This window comes from Dasypus novemcinctus, chromosome 9, assembly GCF_030445035.2.
Source record: "Dasypus novemcinctus isolate mDasNov1 chromosome 9, mDasNov1.1.hap2, whole genome shotgun sequence".
In the NCBI taxonomy this organism is placed as follows: Eukaryota; Metazoa; Chordata; class Mammalia; order Cingulata; family Dasypodidae; genus Dasypus; species Dasypus novemcinctus.
Genome location: NC_080681.1, coordinates 66,145,665 through 66,170,711, shown reverse-complemented (window position 1 = coordinate 66,170,711; position 25,047 = coordinate 66,145,665). Strand labels below are relative to the sequence as shown.

Genomic DNA, 25,047 nt, shown 5'->3' with positions numbered 1-25,047 from the left:
GCACCACTTGAAGTGAGCTGTGTGGGAATACAGAGACCCACACCCCTCAAACACCTACCAGCTACTGCAGTTCGAGTGTGGTGGGAGCCACACACCCCCCACATCTGGTGCCATGCCTTTTTGACCGATTTCTGAGAACTCTCCTTCCACCACTTTATATAGCAGCAGCCTTTTTTTTAAAAAAAGATTTATTTATTTATTTCTCTCCCCTTTCCTGTCAGCCCCCCCGCCCCCCAGTTGTTTGCTCTCTGTGTCCATTCGCTGTGTGTTCTTCTGTGTCCGCTTGCATTCTTGTCAGCGGCACTGGGAATCTGTATTTCTTTTGGTTGCATCATCTTGCTGCGTCAGCTCTCTGTGTGTGTAGCGCCACTCATGGGCAGACTGCACTTTTTTTCACGTGGGGCAGCTCTCCTTATGGGGTGCACTCCTTGTGTGTGGGGCTCCTCTACGCGGGGGACACCCCTGCGTGGCATGGCACTCCTTGCATGCATCAGCACCGTGTGTGGGCCAGCTCACCACATGGGTCAGGAGGCCCTGGGTTTGAACCACAGGCCTCCCTTGTGGTAGACGGACGCTCTCTCAGTTGAGCCAATTCCACTTCCCATAGCAACAGGCTTTCTGATGCCCACTTCCACAGGCAAACGTTAGGTCTTATTTGAGGGAGAGGGCCACATTTATTGATTTATTTATTTCTTAACCATTTTACTAGATTCCTCTCTTTGGTATCATTGATGAAGTTTCTGGAGTGGTATGTCCCAATTCCACTTTCCCATATGCCCTGTGATTTTTCTTGCACTATTTTGCATAGTCTGGTGATTTTAGGAACTGGATTGCTGGGTTAGAGCAGGACTGACTAAAGTGTCTAGTCACAGGTGGACAATAGGCACTCATTAAAAGGTAGCTGTTTTACTCTATTTTATGCATGGCTTTTCTGTAAACCTACAAGTTCTCTAATAAAAAAAACAAACCCAACAAAGGTAGCTGTTTTATTAGTAATATTAATCTGTTAAGTGTAATTTTTGGATTGGGACAGTTAACTAGTTTAACTAGTTAAAGCAATTAAATGCTTTGATTATGAGTGTAAGTGAAATGGAATGCTTGTGTGGAAGGGTTTTGGTGATTTTTACATTGTCCAAGTGTGTCCTGGTTAGGCTACTCTTGAGGTATTATTATTGACAAACCAGGTATGTCCAGAAAAGAGCAAGCCAGAAAAAGAGAAGGCACAAGAATGATCCCCAAAGAACTAAAAGGCCGCTTTGGGGAAGAAGGATTGTTTTGCCTTACGGGGTTCTGGCCCTGTGGGCAGAAGTTCCCAAGGCAGCACAAAAATGGTCTCTAGGAGGTGATGTGTTCTCCAGACTCCAAGAGGCTGCTCAGGGAGAGGGCAGACAGAGTTAGGGCAAGGGTTGGGGGGTTGGACCTATAGGGTGCCTTTATTTTCCCTGTCTTTTGTTCTTAAGGTAGTGTGTGAAGACAGACAACTGCAAGGCTGCTCAGAGTACCTTTCAGTCAAAGACAGCCCAAAGTTTCCCAGCAATATTTGCCCTTTTTTGCCATTTTTTTTGCTGGTCTAAAAGAATAGCTAGCACATGTGCATATTTACACACTGACTTCTTTAGTTATGGCCTTGAACACTGGAAATAAAAGATGATGCTTTACAAATATTTATGGCTTCTGGCATGCTCAGGGATAGTGAAGTCACGTTAGTGCTTTCCTTCCAGAGTTGCTTTTTTTTCTCTTCTTTTTTTGTTTTTTATTTTCTGTGTATGTGTGTGTGTTTTCCAATTCAGGGAGAAAGCTCAGTTGCTGATCTGGCTTTAATTTCTCACTAACATCCTGTATAGCATTTGTGTTCTCTGCCCCTAGCCAGGCTTTTAAGCTATTGTAATAAGGAACTCGTCACTCTAGACTTGGACTCTCTTAGTGGAGGTAGGAAGCACCAGGATGCACCGGGCATTTGAGTTGAGGGGTGGCAGAGTCCACCTTAAATATTTAATGCGGGACACCCCTAGCCTGCAGTATCTCTAGGAGAATTGTTTTTGGACCCCTGCATGGATTAAAAGTTAGCTGTATTGAGATTTTGTCTATATACTGATGTGTAAAATTCAAGGTTTCTATTTGTTGTTAGTATTAAGAATAGTGGTGGGGTGGGGGTGGTGGGGTCGAAGGGGTCCTCATATATTTTTTGTAATGCAATATTTTTACAAAATCAATTAAAAAAATTAAAAAAAAAACATGAGACCTTAGGAGACATGGCAAAAAAAAAAAAAAAGAATAGAAGATGTTTCAAACATTTAATCCTATCAAGTTTGTTTTCCTTCTAATCATAGAAAGGTTATTACTGTTCATATGCTAAGTCTTAACAAAACTACAAAAAAATCTTAACAAAACAACAGTTTATTTTTTTTTAATGGCAGCTATGATGCTGTAATGCTTTAAACATGAATATTATCTTAGTTTTGCTTCTTTGAAGAGCACATGGGACCTTGGTACTCTTAAATTGATTTTTCCAAAATCTAAGATCATTAAATTTCTTGCTCTGAGAAGTGTTCAGGCCTCCTCCCTCTTTAGCTTTCATTCTGCGAATTCCAGATAGCCTTTGCACAAGGGAGCTCTTGTGAACGTGTGGTAAGTGGTCCACTGGCTCTGAGATCCTGGGCTGAGGCATCCTGATGGACTGGCCTGGACCTGTAGATAATGACCAGAAGCTGGCATTGCTGTTACCCCCAGCCACTAGCCTGGGTAACCCTATGTGGAAAACTACTCTTTCCTTCTAGCCCTGCTGGGCATGATTGTAGACGGCAAGCACATGGATCAGTAATCGACTGGACAGGGGGTCCCAAGTGGCTAACCTCCCAGCTTAAGCCTGACCTGCAGGTGGCTTCCACCTCCTCCTTCCCCTAAAGCCATATAACTTAAATAAGGCAGTTACAACTATTTTGGTGCTTTTCCCTTTTTCTTTAGCGTAGCATAATGGAAAGGGCATAAACCTGGGTTTGAATCCCAGCTCTGTTATTTATCTGCTTGGTGATTTGGGGCTGTGGCTTAATCTCTCTGAGTCTTTGCTTACTCATTTAAAAAATGATGTCAGTCATCTCTAACTGTGAGGGCTGTTGAGAAAACATCATATAAAATGTCTAGTACAGTGCCAACCATTTAGAAGGCCTTCAGGAAATGGAATCCGCTCAAACTTTACCAGTTGTCTTTTTTTTTGAATAAGTCCATTGTTATAATCCTCAGTGAGATGTCTCTAGAGGAGAAAGATTAGATGCTCCTGCTTTCTTGTTGTGTCAGGGTCACTCCGAGGCTGAGGGGCTATAGAGATGAGTAAGGGGAAGCCCCTGCCTCTGCAGGCACTGCCGGGTTTTCTCAAGCCCATTCATTTAACAAGCATACTTTGTTACCTATGGTGTGCAAAGCCCTGTGCCCTTGGGGAGGATACTAAGATGACTCAGTCACTAATTCATTCCACATTTATTGGCCATCTGTTGTATACCAGATCGTGTTCTAAGCACTATGGGTAAGACGGCCTCTCTCTTTAGAAGCTCAGAGGGCAGTAAAAAACACCTAAGTGTGGGAATGCTAAATGGAAAGAGAATAAGATGGGGTTGTTGTTAAAAGCACCTGCTTTGCTGGTAAGAGAGACTGCATGTAACAACATAGTTTGCATTTTTCCGAGTATTTAGATCTTGAAACTTAGAGCACCACTGAGGCAGCTCTCTCATTTTATAGTGGAGGAAACAGCTCTGGAGTGGCTAATCCAGCATGCATTTAGGTAAAAGTAAAGCTGAGACTTGCCCCACAGTAGCTTTTATTTGTGTAGTGACTAAAGTCGAAAAACACTCTCCTTTTCTTCTTCATCCTATTGTCGTTGGTAACAGCAGAGATGGTATAATTTGAACAAGTTGTTCCTTAGGTAGCCCAGGAGGCAAAATTTCAGATCTGCTCTTCACTTTTTGTAAACTCATTCTGTCCTTCCAACAAGTCCATTAAGGGAGGGACCATTATGAGCTTAAAGAACTTGCCCAAGGTTACAACTTTACATAGAGAGCCAGAATTTGAACTCAGACTTGACTTGAGAGTCCAAGTCCTTAATTTCTATACCATAGTCTACCCATGATTCATCCTCATTGTAATATTTGAAGGCCTGTGTAGGTTTTTGAGATATTTCTAGAAATGACACAATGATATGATCAGTTTTTAGGACCTACTATCCAAACCAGTGGGAAAGCTGAATTTATGAACAATAAATAGAGTCTATAGGTGTTAGAATGCTAAGAGAGTTAGGCTATCAGTAGGGAAAAGGTATGGCCAAAAAGTTATGATCTCCTACACCTGGTTTCTTATGATTTCATAATCAGTGGGGGGATTCTGAGCAGATGAGTATAAGAAGTCCTCTGCAGATAGACCAAGAGATGATACCCAAGTTCAGGATCATAAAAGGAAAGTGGGACAGGCACTGTAGGTTTTCCTCTACTCCACGATGTCTTTTATTTTTTTAAAAGATTTATTTTTATTTATTTCTACCCTTCCCTCTGTTGTCTGCTCTGTGTCCATTTGCTGTGTGTCAGGCAACACTGGGAAACTGCGTCTCTTTTTGTTGCATCATCCTGCTGCATCAGCTCTCCGTGTGTGCAGCACCACTCCTTGCAGGCTGTGCTTTTTTTCATGCGGGGCGGGTCTCCTTGTGGGGCGCACTCCTTTTGCATGGGGCACCCCCACGTGGGGGCTCCCCTGTGTGGCATGACAGTCCTTGTGCATGGCAGCGCTGCGCGTGGGCCAGCTCACCACACACAGGACAGAAGGCCTTGGGTATTGAACCCTGGACCCTCCATATGGTAAGTGGACGCTCTATCAGTTGAGCCATGTCCACTTCCCTCCATGATGTCTTGTTGCAGAATTTCTGCACCTTGTACACATCAGACTTGAAGTTAGTTTCTTAAAATCACCGACACCTTATTTAAAGAACTTTAACAGCCCCACACAAACACCTCTTGGTGCCCTCATGATCGTGAGCACAAATGACTTTCGGCCTTTTACAGATGCCCCCGATTCCTCTCCTTATGTCTCCCGATTAATGCATGTTTATTTTGTAAAAAGCTTATCGGCAGGTTGAGGTGCTAATGCAAAAGGCTGACGACCATACAGAGGCACCACTGACAGTGATGGAGTCTTCGTGTGAGGGTGTTTAAATTTCTTGTTGTTGTTAGCCTGCCTCAAGACACGGGAGCCCTGTCCTGGGTGAGTGGCAGGGGAGACTTGGCCAAAGCAGCAGGATACTAATAGAATGTTTCTGCTCCCCTCAAAGAAAGGTAGTCAAGAATCTGTACTTCCCACTGAACTCCAATTTCGACTCTGCTTTGAAAGTCTGCTTGCCCTGTCAGTGAGAGCCAGATGACAAATGTTCACTATGTCAGATTTGTTTTCATTTCAAACTACATATGAATTTGACCTCCACAGTAGGGCTGACGTTAATTTCCCAAAGCTCTTCCAATAATTGCGTTCTTTTTTCTTTTTTTTTTTTAATGTGCATACTGTTATTCTTTTTTGGTTGTGTTATGACTGGTGTTTTGAAAATGAGTTAGAGGATTACTGGGTTGCATATGGAGTAATGTGCACATTCCCAGATGTAAACAACCGTTAAAGTTCATTATATAGTTTGTATAGCTATTCTACTACGTTTCACTAGACTCAACTAAGTAATTTCTGGCCAGTGGAGTAGGTCTTTAGTATAAAACAGAGTTAGATTTGGACAACCTTTCCTGAAAAGCACTTTTCATTTTGTGATATTGATATTGATAATTAATTGTTTGTGGCTTCCAAGACAAAGTGTATATCCAATTTTACATGAGCTAAGTTACTCGTCCTGTCATGTTTGTATAGGAACTACTTCAGACATTAATTCATTGCCTTAACCATCCATTCAGGGTTTCAAAGTTTGGCTTGTACAGCCAGGGTGCGTGTGAGCAAGCTTACCTCAAGAAAACACAACAGTTGGTTGGTTTAAAGATGAAATGTTGGAGAGGATGTGGAGCGATAGGAACACTTATTCACTGTTATTTGGGAATGTAGGATGGTACAGCCACTGTGGAGGACTGTTTGGCAGTTTCTAAGAAAGTTGAATATAGACTTGCCATGTGACCCAGCAATACCATTACTAGGTATATATCCAGAAGAACTGAGAGCAGTGACATGAATAGACATCTGCACACTGATATTCATACTAGTGTTATTCACAATAGCTGAAAGTTGGAAACCATCCAGGTGATGAATACATAAACAAATTGTGGAGTATTCATACGATGGAATATTATGCAGTGATAAGAAGAAATGAAGTTGTGAAACTTATGACAACATAGATGAATCTGAAGGACATTATGCTGAGCAAAGCAAGCCAGACACAAAAGGACAAATATTGTATGAATGCCCTATTATGAACTAAATACATTAGGTAAACTGGTAGAATAAATAATTAGAATATATTTATGAAAATATTTCTGAATATTATGTGAAATATGAATATGGGTAGAATTGCATGTATATGACTGTTTTTCTTTGAAGCTGAACAAATATAAGTTAATAGTATAAAATGTTAATACAGACCAAAAAAAATGTACCACATTGTACTAAGTGGAGAACAGACACAGAGTAGTACATATTGTGTGATTCCATTTAAATCAAATGTAAATATAAATCAATTTATAAAGATGAAAGGAGATTGATTAGTGGTTATATAAGTCTGAGGAAGGAATGCTAAAGGGAGTGGAGTCTTTCTTTTTGGAATAAAGAAGTTGTTCTAAAATTTTTGAGATGGTGAATATACAACATTGATTATGCTAAAAGCCATTGATTATACACTTTGGATAGAATAGCCAGAAACAGCAGCTATGTACAGTGGGGGAAGTGTAGAGAGATTGAGAAGCGAGGAATTTTCTTGTTTGTTTCTTTTTTTGTTTATTACTATTATTACTGAAATATTGATTACTATTATTACTGTAATAATGATTGAAGTGATGGACTCACAACTATGTGTTTATTGCAAATACCATGTATTGTACACTTTGGATGAGTTGCATGTTTATTAATATGTATCAATAAAATTGATTTGTTAAAAAAAAATGAAAGTGATTGCTGAATTGTACCCCATGGCCAGGTCTTGGCTAAATTTTTAAGTGGAGCTGTTCTGGGCTGTTTTCAGTAAAAGAATGTCTCCCTGTCTGTTTATTTATTGTTCTTCTTACCTACATATATCATTTCATGTCATGTCATATATATCATATATCATATCAATCTAAAAATTTTAGAAGTTTAATAAGTATAAGTATATATCTTGAAAGAGATCTGTATTGTCAGTATAGAGCCCTGAAAGGGTTACGCAGTAGAGAGGGGGTATTCAGTGGCCTTGATGAGATGTTTTTCCCGAGGCTTCCATATCTCCCCTACCTCATCTTTTTTTGCTTTTTAAAATATTAGTTTACCAAAATTTAAAATGTGCAAGTAATATATGTTCATTATAGAAAATTCAGAATGTAGAAAAATATTGAGGAAGTGAAAAAAATTAAATCTCCTTCAGGCTCATATTACAAACATAGACATCACTTTTAATATTTTAGTATATTTCCTTCCAGGCTTTCTTTTGCCCTATGCATCCTTTTTTTTCCTATTCCATAAATGTGATATGTACTGCTTTGTTTTTACTTTTTTTCATTTAATATTGCAATATTATTTTTCCAAGTCTTTATAAATATTGTCCTTAATGTCTGGGTGTTATTACACTGCATGGGCACAGCCTACTTAGTTTATTTAGCCATTGCTCTATGGTTGTATATTTAGGGTATTTCACCTCCATTGTCTTTGAAAAATTAAAAAAAAAAACAACTTGGTTGAAGTCCAAGATGGCCCAACACCAAAACCAAAAAACTTGGCGTCTGAGAGGAGTGTATATTAAACTATGATTAAGGAAGTGTTTATGAACAGCCAACAGATCAGTAAGAAATGAGGGTTGGTAAATGGAGTCATTTTATTTCATAAATGTGCTTCAGGGCTTTAAGCCCTAAGCCCCTTGACTTTGAGTCAGTTTGGGTTTCGTAGGTCAGCCTACGATGCACCAAGATTTTGCCTTCAACAGTGTTCAGCATAAGGCATTAAATCTTCCAAATTCAACTCACAGAAATAGGACCCCAGCCAACCTAGAAAAGTTTGTCTACTTGCCAGTTTAGATATTTATGAATAATCTTTCAAAGCTGCGTAGAAGAGTATTTGTAGTTGTGGGCTAAGGGTAAATGCTTCCAAAGATGCCTGTTTTTTTCCTTTAAAACATATGTGATAAAAAATACATTCTTATTCCCACTGGGGAGGCAGTTTGGCATCGGGCTCTGGAACCAGACAGCCTGAATTTACTTCCTGCTCTACCACTTTTTGCTGGGTGGCCTTTGGCAAGTTACTTGACCTGTTTGGGTGTCAGTTTTCTCATCTGGAAAATGGGAATAACAATACTATTCTCTCATGGTTTGTTGAGGAGGCTTAAATAAGTGAAAACACAGTAGTGATAGTTATTATTCTTTTTCCTCAAGCTACTAAATCTCTGAGTTCCTAGTACTTTGGACCACTTCCACAGCATTTATAACATCCTGCACTGTTTCTCAGTAGCTTTTCCATGAGTACTTCTTTCCCAATTGGCTAATGATGACAGCAATAATACAAGCTACTACTTATTAATGGAGTATTATATGGCAGGTGTTCTACATGTATTATAAAATTTAATTCTCATCACCACATATAAGGTGCACATTATTTTATATCCCCTTTTCACAGGTGAGGAAAGAAAAGGTTAGAGAGGTTAGGTAACTTGCTCAAGACCATAAAATTGCTGAAAGTGAAGCTAGGAACTAAATTCTGGTTTGTCTTATTTGCCACCAGTCTGCTTTAAATAAAGAACTTTTATACTTTTTTTTGATCCCTTATGACATGTAGTACAGTTTCTTGCACCTAGTAGGTCCTCAATTAATGCTTTTAAAAAATTAATCAATAAAGGGATGATACCATGGGTAAGAGAACTTGGAACTTTAATAAGAAAACCAGCCGTGCTGCTTTTTAATGACCATGAAATTATGAGTCTTAGAATTACATTCTGCTTCTGTATTGTACATGAGAGAAGGATAAATTTGTAATTATTTGCAAATGGAACTGCTTTTATTTCATGTGAAACAAATTTAGAGACTCTGTCTTTGAGATCCTGATTTGAGAAAATTTGGATTACCATTACATAGGTAATGGTTGAAGCAACTTTAATTTAAATAAAGCCCATAACTAATTTTAGGTCTGCTTTTGGCCATTTTTAAAATAGTCATTTATTTAGCATACTTTGTGCCAAGATATCTGCTGACCCCTGAGAGTTTAAGGATGAATATGATGGTTCCTTTTAATTCTTCGACTTTGCTTACTGTGGGTGCCAGAAAACATTTTATATCTTGAATAAAGGATTTTATCCATTCATGGTTTCAGCTCTCCACTGTTGCTGATGACCCCTATGTCAATAACTGTACCCGGCCTCTCCTCTTTAACTCAGTTGTTTGGTACTTTGTTAGATGTTTTCACATGGATGTCTCAGAGGCTTCCAAACTCATTATTCCCCCAAATAAATTTTTCATCTAATCCCAACACACTCTGTGCCCTGGCCTTGAACTTATATTTTCCATCTCAGTTGGCGCCACTACTGTCCTCTCTATCCAAACTGAAAAAACTAGAGATAATCTGATTCCCTTTTCTCCTGTGCTTTCTACATGTAGTCAATCACTCATCCTGCTGAATTTCATCCTAAATATTATCAAGAACCATGAAGGATTTGAGAATTTACCCTGCTCACGAACTATTTAGCTTGCCAGAGTTTCATGGATGTAGGCTAAAGACATGAAACACCTGGGTTAGAGACAAAGGACTTTATTACTCACAGCAATAGCAGTTGCCAGGGTGCCAGCTTGCACTGGTGCACCAAGACCCAAAACCCATAACGTGATGCAAAGATGCCAAACATGCGGTGTATTGCATCTCCAGATAGGAACCCTGAGCGTGGGGAACCCAAATCTTTTACAGAGGAGAGTAAATATTTCTGCCCTTTGCTCCAGAGGGAAACCCCAGATCTATCTTCTAAAGGCTGTTCTCTATATAAACATCTTTGAAAAGATAGTCTAGAACTAATGACAGTGCCTTAGGTCACATGATGTGCAAAAGTCCATGGAGAACTATCTCCCAACACATAGATCTTGCATCTGTTAGCTCTACTCCTTCCTTCTATCATTAGAGAAAGCTGCACCATTTCTCAGTGACATAATGCAACGGCCTCTTAACTGGTCTTCTTAACCCTGGTTGGAGTTCCCTATACTCTGCCAGAGTAGCCTCCTGAGTCACAAATTCCGCTCTGTAAGCTTCATGCTCAAAACCATTTGCTACCCCTTCATTGTCTGGGAAAAACCCAAACTCCTTAGCACAACACTAGTGGGATTCTCAGACCAGCCCCTGCTGACTTCTCTAAGCCTCAGGGGAGGCAACATAGCAGAGTGATACTGCCCAAGGTTCTTAACCCATGTGGCCTCAATTTCCTCATCTGAAACATTAAAATAATAGAACATACCTCACAGTGTGGTTGTAAAGATTAGTCTGTGTAAAAGACTCAAAACTCAGCCTCACACATAGTAAACCCTCAGTAAATGTTGTTTGTTATGATTGTGAGTTCCACTCTCTGCCTCATTCTTTAAAACTGGGCCACATGGAGCTGCTTATGCTTTTCTGCTCCACTGTGTTGCTTTTCACCACAGGTAGTACCTCCTCTGCTTGCATTGTCCCCCAATCCCTTGGCCTGGGTGCCATTTTGTTAGATACATCCTTTCTTACACTCTTGTAGTATAGTTGGTTCTCGTCATTCTAGGCAGTTATGTGCTATAGTCTTGTGAACACTGAAGTAACAATACTGAAGCATTGCTCCTAGGGGAAATACAGGTTAGGTTCTTGAGAGCCTCTGGTCACAACATTTTGTCAACCAACATATAATCTTGTTTTATGTGTGTTTCTGTTTAAAGACACCTTATGTATTTTGCTTCCTCCTTAAATTTGCATATTATGATTCTCTAGAAGTTCTTTGTCTCTTCAGCCTTTTAGAAATTGCCACTATTGAACCCCATCTAGAAATAGTATCTTTGCCTTCTGAACCCTTTACAACAACATTTTAAAAAGCCTCTAAACATAAATCTAGGCAATTTAATAAAAAATCACACTGGGGAGCAGGTAATTGGAGCTCATTAAATAAGGTATTGATTCATTAACCTTGATCTCAAGGCCGACAGTATTCTAACTCATGCCTCCAATGAAACTTATCTAAATTGTATTTTATCTGTATGGGCACATCACGGCCATCTTGCTCTTAGGAACACTAGACAGCACTTCAGCACTATTCTTAGGGGCCATTTTAAACAGTGAAATTACCATTAAAAAAGTGCAAAAAATGTGAGAAATGTGGCACTAAATATACCAAAAAAAAAAAAAAAAAAAGAAAAAGAAAGGACACTTGTTTACCATATGATGAAAAAGAAAGGACACTTGTTTACCATATGAAAGGTGAGCGAAGAAGGCAGGGTGTTACCTGGGAATGAGTGCATCAGGCAGCTCACATTTTTTTGCTGTTCTGTGCATGTCTGCAAATGCCCCTGGAAGTGCTATGAATATGGAATCTAAATATTGAGGATCTACTGTACACAGTCTCACATCTCAGGCATTGATTTGTAGGTATCTGTTAATGCTTCAGTTATTGCAGTTAGACTATGGAATGTGTGAGGATGGTGACTCTAATTAATCTTTGAGTTTCTGGCACATAGCACATGTTGGAAAAAATGGTGACTGAATAAATGAAAGAAAAAATGGAGCTCATAAAACGGTTTTTTTGGGGGCTGGGGATAAGAGGTGGGAAGCAGTTCAGTAGCCTGATAACAGGCAACGGAGTCTATTTAAATGTTAGGGCTGAGGTGAAAATTAGGTCCTATAGGAGCCCAGTGCAGGGAGTTTGCTTGTTGAGTGTGGTTCATGTGGTTTGGAAGCCAGTTTAATGTTTTCTATTCAATGAAATAAGGCAGCCTGTTCTCTGTGATTCTAATTATTCCTGTTCTTGAAAGAAGCTATTACAAATGGAAGGTCATGCAATCTGCCTTCTTGTAAGATTTTCAGTTCCTCAGAATACAATGAATTCTCTGTTACCTGGCTGAGTGGGTAGAAAGGAGATTCTTTTTAATTAAATTGTCCCTGAAAAAAATAAAAAAGGTCTCTGCAACAGAAAGTGACTTTATCTCTCTCTCTGAAGTCTCCCAGTTCTCCAAAGCCCCGCTCAAGGCCCTCCTTGAATACCCCAGCTGGACCTTGAATTGTGCACCTTGAATTGTGAGTTATAATTTTACATGACAATGTCTAGTTCCTAGTGAGATCTAGGCTCTTCGGAATCTGTATTTTTTCTTGAAATGTTTAATGTTGTGTGTTTGAATTAAAAAGGCCCTCCACACACATTTATTAGCAGACTGAGATACTCCGTGATAATGACTCTGAAATAATTAGAATTCAGTTCTAACCTCAGAATGCTAAAGAATCTTCTTCCCCAGGGTTTCAGGTTCCCTGTTATAGCAGTTACTCAAAACGTGTTATTGTATTTTAATGTGCAATTTTTAAAACTTTTAAAATAAGAAAAAAACCAAAGTTAATGCATATATTTTTAAAGACCATTTGGAAAATATAGATAAAAAACCTGAACTCATTCAGTATCCAAACTTAGTGATAACTAGTATTAGTGGTTGGAATTATGTTATTGCAAACATCTCTCTCTCTCTCTCTCTTTCTCAGCATGAATGGGCTCATCTTATACTGTTCATCTGGTGGTCTGCTTTTATCCCATTAACATCAATAGGTATTTATTAACCGTGATGATGCTGAAGGATTTCTTGAAGCTTGCTGTTTCAGCTCATTTTACCTCATTTGTCATTCTTTGCTTGATTTTTGTTTGTCCCTCTGGATTGACTATTATGTTCTGATCTTTGATACCTGCATGGGTCTTAATAAATTCCATTTTTTGGAGTATCTCCTGTGTCTCAAATAATCTTGTGTGTTTTAGACCCTTAAAAAAAATAAGTTTCTGGCTTCAAATAGGCTGGATGTTGATAATCTCCATTTTACACATGAGGAATTTTGTCTGGAGATTTAGTAACTTGTAAAAAGTCAAAACTCCATGGTAGGAGTTGAACCAATGGTCTTTATGCCCAATACCCTCTCCTTTATGTGAGATTGCCGCGCTATCTTTATATTGTTCGGCTGGCTTTTAACCCCTCTGGGATACTGGCTTTTAGGGACCATGTCTCACCGGCTTTCAGCATACAGTAGCCCTCCAAAGGCACGGCAACCCATACTCCTGGACCAACAGAGAAAATTTTACATGCTGTACTTGAGTGTATGTGTGTTTGAGGAAAGTTGTGGCTCTTGTTTTCATGCCTTATGGTGTTGGGGTGGCTTGCCCCTCACATCTGTTTTCAAACCTACCCCCCAATACCAGTGTGTTATTTTCTATTAACTCAATATACCTTTTCTTTGTAATTCATGTCAGTTTCCCTTCCAGCCACCTGCGTGTTCTCCAGCTTGCTCTCTGACTTGCTCTCAAGGCCCCTGAGTAAGTTCTTTGTGCAGTTGCTGTTTTTGATAACCTCAGTGTAAGATTTAATGTCAAGGTGGGTGCCCTATTAAAGATGCTATTAATCATCCCGTCTTTGTTTGAAGATTTCTGTGTTGGCAAGCAGGCAGATAGAAGTAGCTGTGTATTCCCCAACCAGATGTCCTGGTGGCTGGGATAGGAGCATTCAGCTGTAGCACATTCTTATCATTATTTGGTAGAGAAAGGGCCACTGAGATTAATAGAATTGTCCTTGTTTGTGATCCAGATTCATGAGCTGAATTGTAGAGCCTCAGTTCCAGAAAATACCTTAAAATCATCTGCTCCAAGCTCTCCATTTTACACTTGTGGAATCGGAGGCAACAAATAAGGAAAGTGATTTAAAATGATAGACTGTCAAGGCTGCAAGAAATTTTTGACATAACTGGCCCTACTCGCATTTTTTACAGGGAAAGATCTCGAGGCCTAGAGAAATTAACACTTTCAAGGTCACACAGCTTTTTCCTGCAAATTATGGACTCTTTTCTGGATTTCTAACTTCCAGCCCAGGAGGGGAGATCTGGAGGTCAAGTCTACTTTGCTAGTGTGGGTCTGTAGGGTTTGGCTGAATATGGGACACACTCTCCCTCACAACAACTTGTGCTGTAATGTGTGTGTCATTCTGGTCAGACTTCTTAAAGCAAGGGTGTAAAGTAGAGGGGCTTCACTCCCTGCTGTCCCCCTCCAAGCTGGCTCCCAAGAACTTCTTGTTGAACTCTCAGTGTATTGTTCTTGCCTCTGCTGCCAGAGTCTTGTGGAGGTCTTTATCTGTGGATGGTGACTACCTTCTCCAGTGTGGCAGGGGTGAGGGAACTTGTGAGGGGAAATTCAGGAAAGAAGCAGCAAGGGAATGGAGTTAAGAGACACTGGTTTCTTGCCTTGGAGTTAAGAGTTTCCAGAGGGTTTCAACTTTACAGAGAAGCTAGGACTTGGGGAATTCTCTCTGAGGGGAGGGGAGTATTTTCTTCATAAAATATTAGCCTTCATAAAATATTAACCCAAGAACTTCAACTCATCCTTCATGACCTAGCTCAGTTATACCAGTTCACTCTTCTGCTGTTTCTCAGGGTTCAGGCATAGAGATTGGGTTAAGGAAAGATGGTGTTTGTAAAGAGCATTTTCTGGTCCTTTCAGTAATAAAACCCTGTGGACAGGGGCCAGGGAGAGTCATCTCATAGGATTCCTGTGCTCTAGGTGGTAGTGGAGGCTTCCTGCCAGAAGGATCTAAGGCAGAGAACCGGGATACTGCCATGCTGGCGTCTCTGTGCGTCTGGCAGCTCAACAAAGAACTTCTGTCTGCCCTGTCAGGCCGGGTTGGTAAAACCCACTTCAATTGAAAGCCACCATACTTTAGCAAGTTGTTAATTAAAATTCTAATATATGAATTAAAGAAAACACGGGGTCATGATACAGAAATATTAAAATACAACTGCACTGATTCTCCTGTTTCCTCTTAGAGATCTGTGGCTTTCCCACATACCTTCTTTGTTTCAGGCCTTGTTTCAGACATAATTACTGCGATAAATAAGTCCCATGTGTCTACTCATTGGCTAGATGATGCATGAGATGATTCTTTATGATGAGAAGATATAAAACAGTGTCTTCAAATTACGCGAGCTGGTGGTTGGCATCTTAACAATAGCAGAATTAAACAAAACTCATGGAAAAGTTACCTTTTGAGATCTAATTTAGTTTACCTAGTAATTGAGAACATAAAGGCCAAACAAAACAGAAATCTTAAAAGGTGATATTGCCATCAACTTAACTTATGGATTGATTTATTTCCTTGAATGTCCTGAGAAAATGGCCACTTGTTGCTGTTATTAATAAAAAGGTCACTTTATCATTAGGCCTTTGAATCTGCATTTAATGGCTAAAGCAGATGGTTATAATTTCTAACATAGTGTGGCTACCTTATTAATAAAAAAGAACTGATGGAAAGGAAAGGTCTTCTTCATTTTTAACTCCAGGAGCATTACACAAATGTTTTCCAGCCTTTCTTTGTGTGGAGAGCAGACTGAGTGACTGCAATAAGATCCTGTTACACATATGAAAAAAGACTTTTGTAGAGTGGAGGTAACACCATTTGAATCCTTCTTTTGTTAAACTTTAAAGGGATAATATAAATTTATGCCCCCTTCCTGAGGAAAGTATTTTTTAAGGAAGCTCCAGGATTATATTTAAAAGTAAATTAGTATTTTAACAACATAAAGAAGAAAGTAAGAAAATATCCACCTCATTTAAGATACTGGGAACTGGTGGTACTTTCTAAAATTATTCTTTTTCTTAACTATTTTTAAACTGTTGGTTTTTGGATTTAGTAACTTGGCTTAGGCGAATGCTTCATGTATCTTATTTTGATTCTTTTTAAATTTCCTTGAAATTTTGGGAAAAATCAATAATGAAAGGATGTATGATAGTGGATTTCTGAGTTTGCAGCCTATGTATTCTCCTATAATTGTCAGGAATTTGAAATCACAGTTATCACTCTGGCATAAGGCTCAGAAGAGCACTTTAATTGACTTAGTTACCATCAGACTTACTTATGTTTTGGTCTACTGTCAATTCTGTGGGGTCTGTTATGACAATGAACTTGTGTCCCCTTGGGTGACTAAGATGAGGTGAGTGCTGTGTCTGTCTCTGAGAGAAGAAAATAGTGCTGGATTTGAGGGATGGAAAAATCTTTAAAGATAACTTTGTCCGTTTGTTTTCAATCTTTTTGTACTAATGATGCCTTTAAGAAGAGCTCTCCATGGACCCATATTTAGAAATAGTTTTCATTTCAAATTATATTAACAGTGATTATTTGTTTCCCATTTTTATGAATCAAAGACATACAATAACCCATTCTGTTCTTTTGGTTTATTAATTTGATTAGTTCTTTCGTTCTTTCATTCATTCATTCAACATTTAGTCTGTATTTACTTTTGATCAGGCACTCTGCTGGGCATGAGGATACAAAGGAGTTTGTTGTAACCATTTGGCTTGTGAAAATGTCAAAAAAAAAAAAGCAGGGTACACCTTTGCTATTCCCACCTTCTCAGACTCCTGGATAACCAGACCAATCCAGAGCTGAGCTAGTATGCTTTGTTTTCTTTTTTAAATTTTGAAATATTTTAAGATACAAAAAAACAAAGGACAATCCCCTTTTTAGATACAAACATTTTGCCTAATTTGTTTCAGATTTTTAAAACAGAAATAAAATATTATGCATACAACTGAAGCCCCCTTGCATTCCTTCCAAATCCAGTTTCTTTTTTTCTGCAGAGGTACTCTGAATTCTTTTTTTTTTTTTTTTTAGGTACTGGGGATTGAACCAGGGACCTCATATGTGGGAAGTCAGCGCTCAACCACTGAGCCACATTGGTTCCCCAGAGTTGGTTTTTCCATTTGTTTGCTTTTTTTTTTAGGTGGCACTGGGAACCGATTCTGGGACCTCCCATGTGGGAAGTAGGTGCTCAACTGTTCGAACCACATCTGCTCCCCTCTCAATTCAGTTTTATACTTTTGCTACCATTTATAAATCCGTTAATGTTTCTGCTTTGCCTATTTTTAAACTTTATATAAATGCCATCTTACTGTTACCTTTTCTTATACAGCTTGCTCTTTTTGCTCAAATTAAGTTTTTGATATTTGATGATATTTAGGACCTACATGTTAACAGGAAGTTATTTTAGTTGCTGTGCAGTAACCATTTCACCATTACTGTATCTATTCTCCTATTTCTGTTTTTCCTGTACTATATAAAATGCTGCAGTGAAAAGTCTTGACCTATCTTTTTATTCACATGTGTGAAAAGTTCTCTAGGCTATAAACCTAATGATGGAATTGAGTTTGTTTTCTTCTTCAGTTTAACTAGATACTGCTGAATTGCTTTCCAAAGGCCTTGTACCAGTGTGAATTCTTGCCTGCAGAGGTATGAGTTTCTGTTTCCTCTTACCCTCTCCAACCCTTGGTATTGGTTATTTGAACTCTTGGGGTTATGGGTTTCTGGAATGTTTTGCTTATTTGATGGTTATGGAATAAACTTTCATAATTTGGGTGTATAAATATATGTCAAAAGTTGAGTAAAGACATTAGAGTGAAGATTGACGACTTCCTTTTCCTTCTCTTCTAGCTATTTTTTAGGGCAGGTTTGAATTTCCGGTTGGGTAGCATCATTCTCATCAAAGCCTACCTTTGCCTTCATTGGTTTATTATCCATCCATTGTATGCAGAAGTTTTAACGTTTCTTTCTTAGGGAAGTGGAGATACAAAATCCAAACTCATGGAACTTCTTTTGGGGTGAGTAGCTATGTCACTGTGGTGGGATCGACAGTGGATTCTTTGACTGGCCCAGTGGCCTCTTTGGTCTTTCGTTATCTGTTAATGAAGGGGCTGTTTAGTCATTCTTTCTTCAAGTGCTGATTTTCTTTCCAGTTTCAAAATTCCATATTTCTAAATAGTAATGTCCCTTGGAACTTAACAGTGTTTTCAAATACTCAGTTCATCTGGAGAACAGAGGAGCTTACTGCTCTTAATGCTGGTACTCCCACTAAGTGAAGAGCGATGAAAAGTGCTAAAAAATCACTTTGGAAATCACACAGTAAGTTAAAATTATGTTAAAAAAGATCACTATCACTCATGCACCAAGAAGATAGGGAAAAAATAATAGGAACATATAGACTCTGGGTGATTATCTCCCTCACTGTCCCATTTTTCAGGTTTCCAAATTTTCATTAATAGTCATGTAGTGATATTCTTGGAATAAAATAATAAACATATGCAAATAATTCTAAGTTCATTTTGGTAAGTGGTTTTGATTTACACTAAGCATGTGTTAGATAAAGGAGGGACCACCTATATATGAAAAAGGATTTGTAATAACTTCTTAGGTAAGCCCTGTAGTCCCTTTCTGGTGAAGGCTGGTGCATGGTAGGTGCCTTTCTTTATGTGCGCCATTGGAAAGCCACAGGGAAGGTGGGAAACAACCAGATCAGCATTTGACATAAAAGTGAGTGTAGAAAGGACTTGTGCTTGCCTCACCTGGTTTCAAGACAGATAAGAAGAAGGAGGAGGAGGGGGTGGGGGGAGCAGAACTAGACAGCTGTTAATTCTGAGATCATGTCCATTATCTATTCCAAAGGCATGGGACAAAATAGGAATTTCTGATCTGTACTGTTTGTCAGAGGTAATAATTACAGGCAATAATCAAATGCTTACTGTGCAGTGAGCAATACATGCTTATTTTCTCTCCATTTCTGGGACAACCATGGAATATAGGAATGACTATTCTGGTTGATAGCTGAGGGTTCAGACAGTAAGAAACTTGCCCTAAGTGAGGAAGCTGATCAGTGGTGTCTCCTGGATTTACCCCCAGTCTGATTCACTCTGCTTGGCATGCACGTGTGTGGACCCTTGCCCTGGGAAGCGCTTCCTTGTATAGAGCTGAAAGCTGCTTTCCTGTAGCTCTTCCACACATTTGTTCTCATTCTGCCCTTCTGAGCTCCCAGCATCAGAAGTCTGTTCCTTTTTTTTTTTTTCATGACAGACCTTCCAATAATTGAAGAGGGGCTTTTGTGTCCATCTCTCTCCCCCTCCCCCTTAGTTTGTCATTTCTGAAAAGCTTGCAGAGGTGTTTTAATTCACAGATGCCTTGTGGAATTTCATGGTTTTTAAACTCAAGCTGAGTTTGTCCAGATGTGGCAATATTTGTCTTATATGATATAAATTAATTGTCCAAAAGAAGAGAAACCTTCGTAGGCATTTACTAATGCAAACCAGTTCTTTTGGGTCTTGATGGAAGGAAAAAGAATTCAAAATGAACCAGATCATTTTCACTGGGAGAGTGTAGTTGTTGAATTCACATTCTGCTTTTAGGACAAATCTGTAGCATGCCAGTTCAGTATTACCACATACCGTAACCATGGGAAACCTAGGATGACAATCATAATAGAGCCCAGCTTTCATTTAAGGACTTTGTGGACCTGGAGAAAATGTGATGCTCTTATATTTTATTGCCAAGCTCTTATAGTCCAGTGTTTACAGCATGAGGTGGCAAATAAATTAGTTCCTTTTAGACTTAGAAGAATTACTACTATTATTATTATAGGATAAATAATTGTGACAGTGCTGAGTAAGGTTCAAATTTATGGAAAGGTACAAACTCTTGAGGAGAGGAATTCTAAGAATAAAATGCTCTAACACTGTCAGTGCCCGGTATATATGAACCTGAGAGCTTTTGGAGAGGCTGAATAGAAAGATGTCCTGTGTAGATGAACCTCAAGATTTTAACAAAAGGGAAGCAGATTTGGCTCAACTGATAAAGCATCCGCCTACCACATGGGAGGTCCAGGTTCAAACCCAGGGCCTCCTGACCCGTGTGGTGAGCTGGCCCATGCGCAGTGCTGATGCGTGCAAGGAACGCGCACCAGAAGGAGAGCTGCCTTGTGCTTACAAAGCGCAGTCTGCCCAGGAGCGGCTCTGCACACACGAAGAGCTGACACAGCAAGATGATGCAACAAAAAGAGACACAGATTCCCGCTGCTGCTGCCAAGAATGCAAGGGGACACAGAAGAACACACAGTGAATGGACACAGAGAGCAGACCAGGGGCGGCCGGGGGGGAGAAGGGGAGAGAAATAAAGAAATAAATAATAATAAAAAACTTAAGAAAAAAGATTTTATCAACAATAACAACAACTCCCCGCCCCCGGCCCCCCATTTTGGTCACCAACTACAGCAACAGCTGCTGCCAGTGTTTTTTGAATAACTATGATGGACTTGGCGATGCACTTTGCTTGAATTATTGAATTCTCAAAACTTTTGAAGTATTATTGTTAGCCTCATTTTGCAGATGAGAAAACTGAGGAATGAAGAGGTTAAGCATCCTGCCCAAGAGCTTATAATTTGTTTAAAGCAGAACCAGAGTCCTAACTCATGCTTTGCTCCTATATTTTGTTTCTCTTTTCTTTGTAAATTGAACATTAAACAATTGCATTGGGGGAACATTAAGGAATCCTTCATTGTAAATGGAACATAAATGAAAGGTTTTCCCAGCATGAGGTTTTCTTATAGAGACACTCATTCTTTTTTTTTTTAAAAAAGGTTTATTTTATTTATTTATTCCGCCTCCCTCATTGTTTGCACTCGCTGTCTGTTCTTTGTGTCCATTTGCTGTGTGCTCTCTGTGTCTGCTCATCTTCTCTTTAGTAGACACTGGGAACTGAACCTGGAACTTCTCATGTGGTAGGCAGGAGCTCAATTGCTTGAGCCACATCTGCTTCCTGAGACATTCATTCTTTGTAAAGCTATTAAACCAAGGCTTATTATAAAGCATTCATTTCTGCATTCAAACATACCTTTCATGTATTAGCATAGTTGTCTATTAAAATCACAACAAAAATTAGTAACTCTGAGAGATGAATGAGGGTGACATGATTTAAAGTAAAGATCACCAACATGAATGTTTTTAAAAACATTTCCTTGTTTTTTTTTTTTAAGATTTATTTTCTTTATTTCTCTTCCCTCCACCCCCCGCCCCCCCCCCCCACCATTGTCTGCTCTCTGTGTCCATTCTCTGTGTGTTCTTCTGTGTCCGCTTGTATTCTTGTCAGCAGCACCAGGAATCTGTGTTTCTTTTTGTTGCGTCATCTTGTTGTGTCAGCTCTCCGTGTGTGCAGTGCCATTCCTGAGCAGGCTGCACTTTTTTCGCACCGGGCGGCTCTCCTTACAGGGCGCACTCCTTGCGCGTGGGGCTCCCCTACATGGGGGCGCCCCTGCGTGGCACAGCACTCTTTGTGCACGGCAGCACTGCACGTGGGCCAGTTTACCACACGGGTCAGGAAGCCCTAGGGATCTAACCCTGGAGGGATCGAACCTCCATATAGTAGATGGATGCTCTGTCAGTTGAGCCATGTCCTCTTCCCACCAACATGAATTTTAACTAGCTTTGCCACTAACCCTCTTTGACCTTGGCCCGGTCTTTTACTCTCCCTGGGTCACAATGTGCCCATCACTAAAAGGTGAGCATTGTTCTCTGGTCATGAAGCTTTCTTCTAGCTTTGTGTAATTCATAGTGCATAATGTCTACTCACTTCTGGAAAAATAAAATGTCTGTTCTTTAAGGAAAATAGGCTTTATTCCAAGACTATAGGACATTTTACTGTCTAGTTGCTTGTCCATTAAGTCATTTTTCAACAAAACTGCCAGGGTTTATCCAGATCTTAGCACCACTGAGGTGTGACTGATTACCTGGAAGGATGTGGTTCTTGACTTCCTTCTCACACATACCAACCCTGAGATGACCGGACTGTGTTAAGAGCCCCTCCACTGTGTTTCCATCAGTCCTGTGCTAAATCAGCACATCTCCCTGCACTGTTATTGCAGGTTTTTCCCCGTTAGATTTTATTTCCTTTGAGAGCAGGGAATGTCTTTTATCACTGGATTTGCAACACCTAACATAGTCCCTGGTATTCAACAGTTGCACAATGAGCATTTGTTGAATGAATGAACAAAAAGGACTCCATTTTCCAAGTGTCAGTATATGAAGAACTTTCAGAAGCATTTTTTCCCCCCACAGAAATGAGATCAACTGTGCATCCTGACATGTGCAGTTAATGAACTATAGAAATGATCCCTGAAAGTGTAGTCTTTATGTGTGCACTTAAAGTCTCTTTTTAAATTTCTAGGTATTCAAAAATTTTCGGTGCCTATTTATTTTTGGTAGCCTCTTATTAACCCTGAAGGTAAGTTTGTTAATAAAAAAACTTGAAATAAAGTGAAAACATAAAAACATTTTACAGAAAAATGAAGTCTCACATTTAGAGAATCTAATTTATGGTTGAGCCTCGGTGTGGTGTATCCCAAGTCTGAAATGTATTGACTTGGTTGTTCTTATCTCAAGTACCTTCTCCATGCTGGATGTACGTTATCCTAGTAGACCCCAGCTATTCTACAAATAGCTGTAAGCCTGTCCATTCTTATCAATTGGAGATAGTTCACAGTGAATATGTGGCATTGAGCTCATGGTCAAGTGCAAGTCCATACTATTTTTGGGTCTTTAAGGGAAGGTAGAGTGAACCATATTTGGTGAGCATCTTAAGACTATCTTGTTCTGTTTCCTCAGCAGCTCTTAGCTGTTGGTATGATGGAAGTGGCTTGAGGATTGTGTTCTAGACTCATTGTTTTCATCTGCACAGCAGGGGAGAGTAAGCCTTAACTTGCTAGGATTCAATGAAGTAATAAATGTACGTTGTCTAGCAGTTCCAGGCACACAGGAATCCTCTTCCCTTATCCTTCCTCCATCCTCCTCCCCCAGAAGTTAAAAGGTAACTGCCTCTGAAGTTGAACCATCTGTACTGACTGCACATGGGGTTATTTTATCTGTATCTCACACTTATCGTCTTTTCCTTTAAGATTTAATGTGCATTCTTTGTTTTTAGGCCAAATGTTTATTTTCCTGAAGTGGTGTTTTCATGACTGCAAGTATGCCCTTCTGCTTTCTTTTGTTTTTACTGCTCTTGCCTGGTGGTCAAGTTGTTTAAAGTCATCTCCATCCATCCGCCTTTGAATCCATGGCTCAGGCAGGGAGTGGCTTTAGCCATGGAGTCCCTCATTCTACTCTCAGATATTGATTAAACCCCTTCCTGTTGCATAAATGAAGACTGGGTGTATTTTGCATATGACAAATGACACGGTGATTCTGTGGCTAAACCTCGATGAGACCCTGCTACTTTTCAAAATCTGATTTGTGGTTAGTGAGTAAACTGTTTTGTTTTCCAAACTACTAGCTGAGTTTCACTCCCAAGTGTACTTTGTATTTGAATCTGCTGATAGTGTTATTTTTTCTTTTGTCTCGTTTAAATGAAGGCATTCCCTCATTGCCGGTCTGGTAAAGCTGACTGTACCTACCGCCTCAGTGACCTAGGCAGCAAAATTTCTGGATACTATCAAGAATGCTGATTAAGGGAAGCGGATTTGGCTCAACGGATAGAGCGTCTGCCTACCACATGGGAGATCCAGGGTTCAAACCCAGGGCCTCCTGACCCATGTGATGAACTGGTGCACACGCAGTGCTGATGTGCACAAGGAGTGCTGTGCCATGCAGGGGTGTCCCCTGCATAGGGGAGCCCCCCACACAAGAAGTGTGCCCTATAAGGAGAGCCGCCCAGTGAGAAAAAAATGCAGCCTGTCCAGCAGTGGCGCCGCACACACAGAGAGCTGACACAGCAAGATGATGAAACAAAAAGAGACACAGATTCCTGGTGCCACTGACAAGAATACAAATGGACACAGAAGAATGCACAGTGAATGGACACAGAGAGCAGACAACCGGGGGTGGGGAGGCAGGGAAGGGGAGAGAAATAAAAAATAAACAAATCTTTAAAAAAAGAATGCTGATTAAGATATCCATTTTCCTTTGCCCTGTTTTTTATGATGCTTGTAATGATGTCTAGTAGATGGTAAATCCTGTTGTCTCACATTGTACCAAGTGCAGCACTCTACATAAATATATGAATGTGTCGTCACTGGTTTGAATGTATGCAGCCTCAGGATGTGAGATGAGATACTTGAATAAGAAACTAGGCTGTATTTCTTAGGATAGCCAAAGACCTTACCTTTGCGCAAATGAGAAAAGGTGGCCTCCTGCTGGACGTCTGCTGTCCACGCCGGGGTGCTCACTTGCCCCACGGGTTGGCACCCTTCTGTAGGGCATCACCCGCACACTCGTATCGGGGAGGCGCTGACTTTTGTTTTCTGACTGGCTGGGGTTTTTGTGTTAGGGAGTTTTAAGGAGGGCAGTTGCCCTTATCCCCGTTAATGTTTCTTGGAAAATGCCCCATGAGGAATATTCCCCCCAGACACTCTCTGACCTGGCATTGTTCTTCTCAGGTTGTGAGGGCACCTTTCTCATTCCCAACTCTGAGCCATTGCCTGCGCGGCTCCCTTTGCCCAGGATGCCCTCTACTGCCTCTACAGGTTCTGTAGAACTTTTTCTGTCCTTTCTAATTTTTTAAATAGACTCAATTTTTTTAAGAGCAGAAACTTGTGCAGAAAGAATAGGGTTCCCATATACTAGTGGGGTACATTTATTATAGTTAATGAACCAATATCATTATTATTAATTAAAGTCTGTGGTTTACTTTGGGGGTCACTCTTTGTGTTGTTCTGTTCTATGGGTTTTGACACATGCATATCACATGTCCATCATAAGAGTATCATATAGAACAATTTCACTTTTCTGTCCTTTTAAAAAAAATTGTTTTTACCTTTTATCTTTATAGAGAAGTTGTGGGTTTACAGAACAATCATGCATAAAATCCAGGATTCCCATAC

The 25,047-nt window shown here is 39.8% G+C and overlaps 1 protein-coding gene and 1 long non-coding RNA gene across 2 annotated transcripts in view; both read left to right on the top strand.

Moving 5' to 3' along the window:
- ROR1 (receptor tyrosine kinase like orphan receptor 1) overlaps window positions 1-25,047 on the top strand; it is a 429,702-nt gene that overhangs the window by 52,799 nt on the left and 351,856 nt on the right. The window lies entirely within an intron of this gene.
- On the top strand, window positions 9,265-24,066 carry LOC139439665 (uncharacterized). Its single transcript, XR_011649652.1, has 3 exons — window positions 9,265-17,648; window positions 17,973-18,016; window positions 22,401-24,066. It is a non-coding gene; the product is annotated as an uncharacterized lncRNA (long non-coding RNA).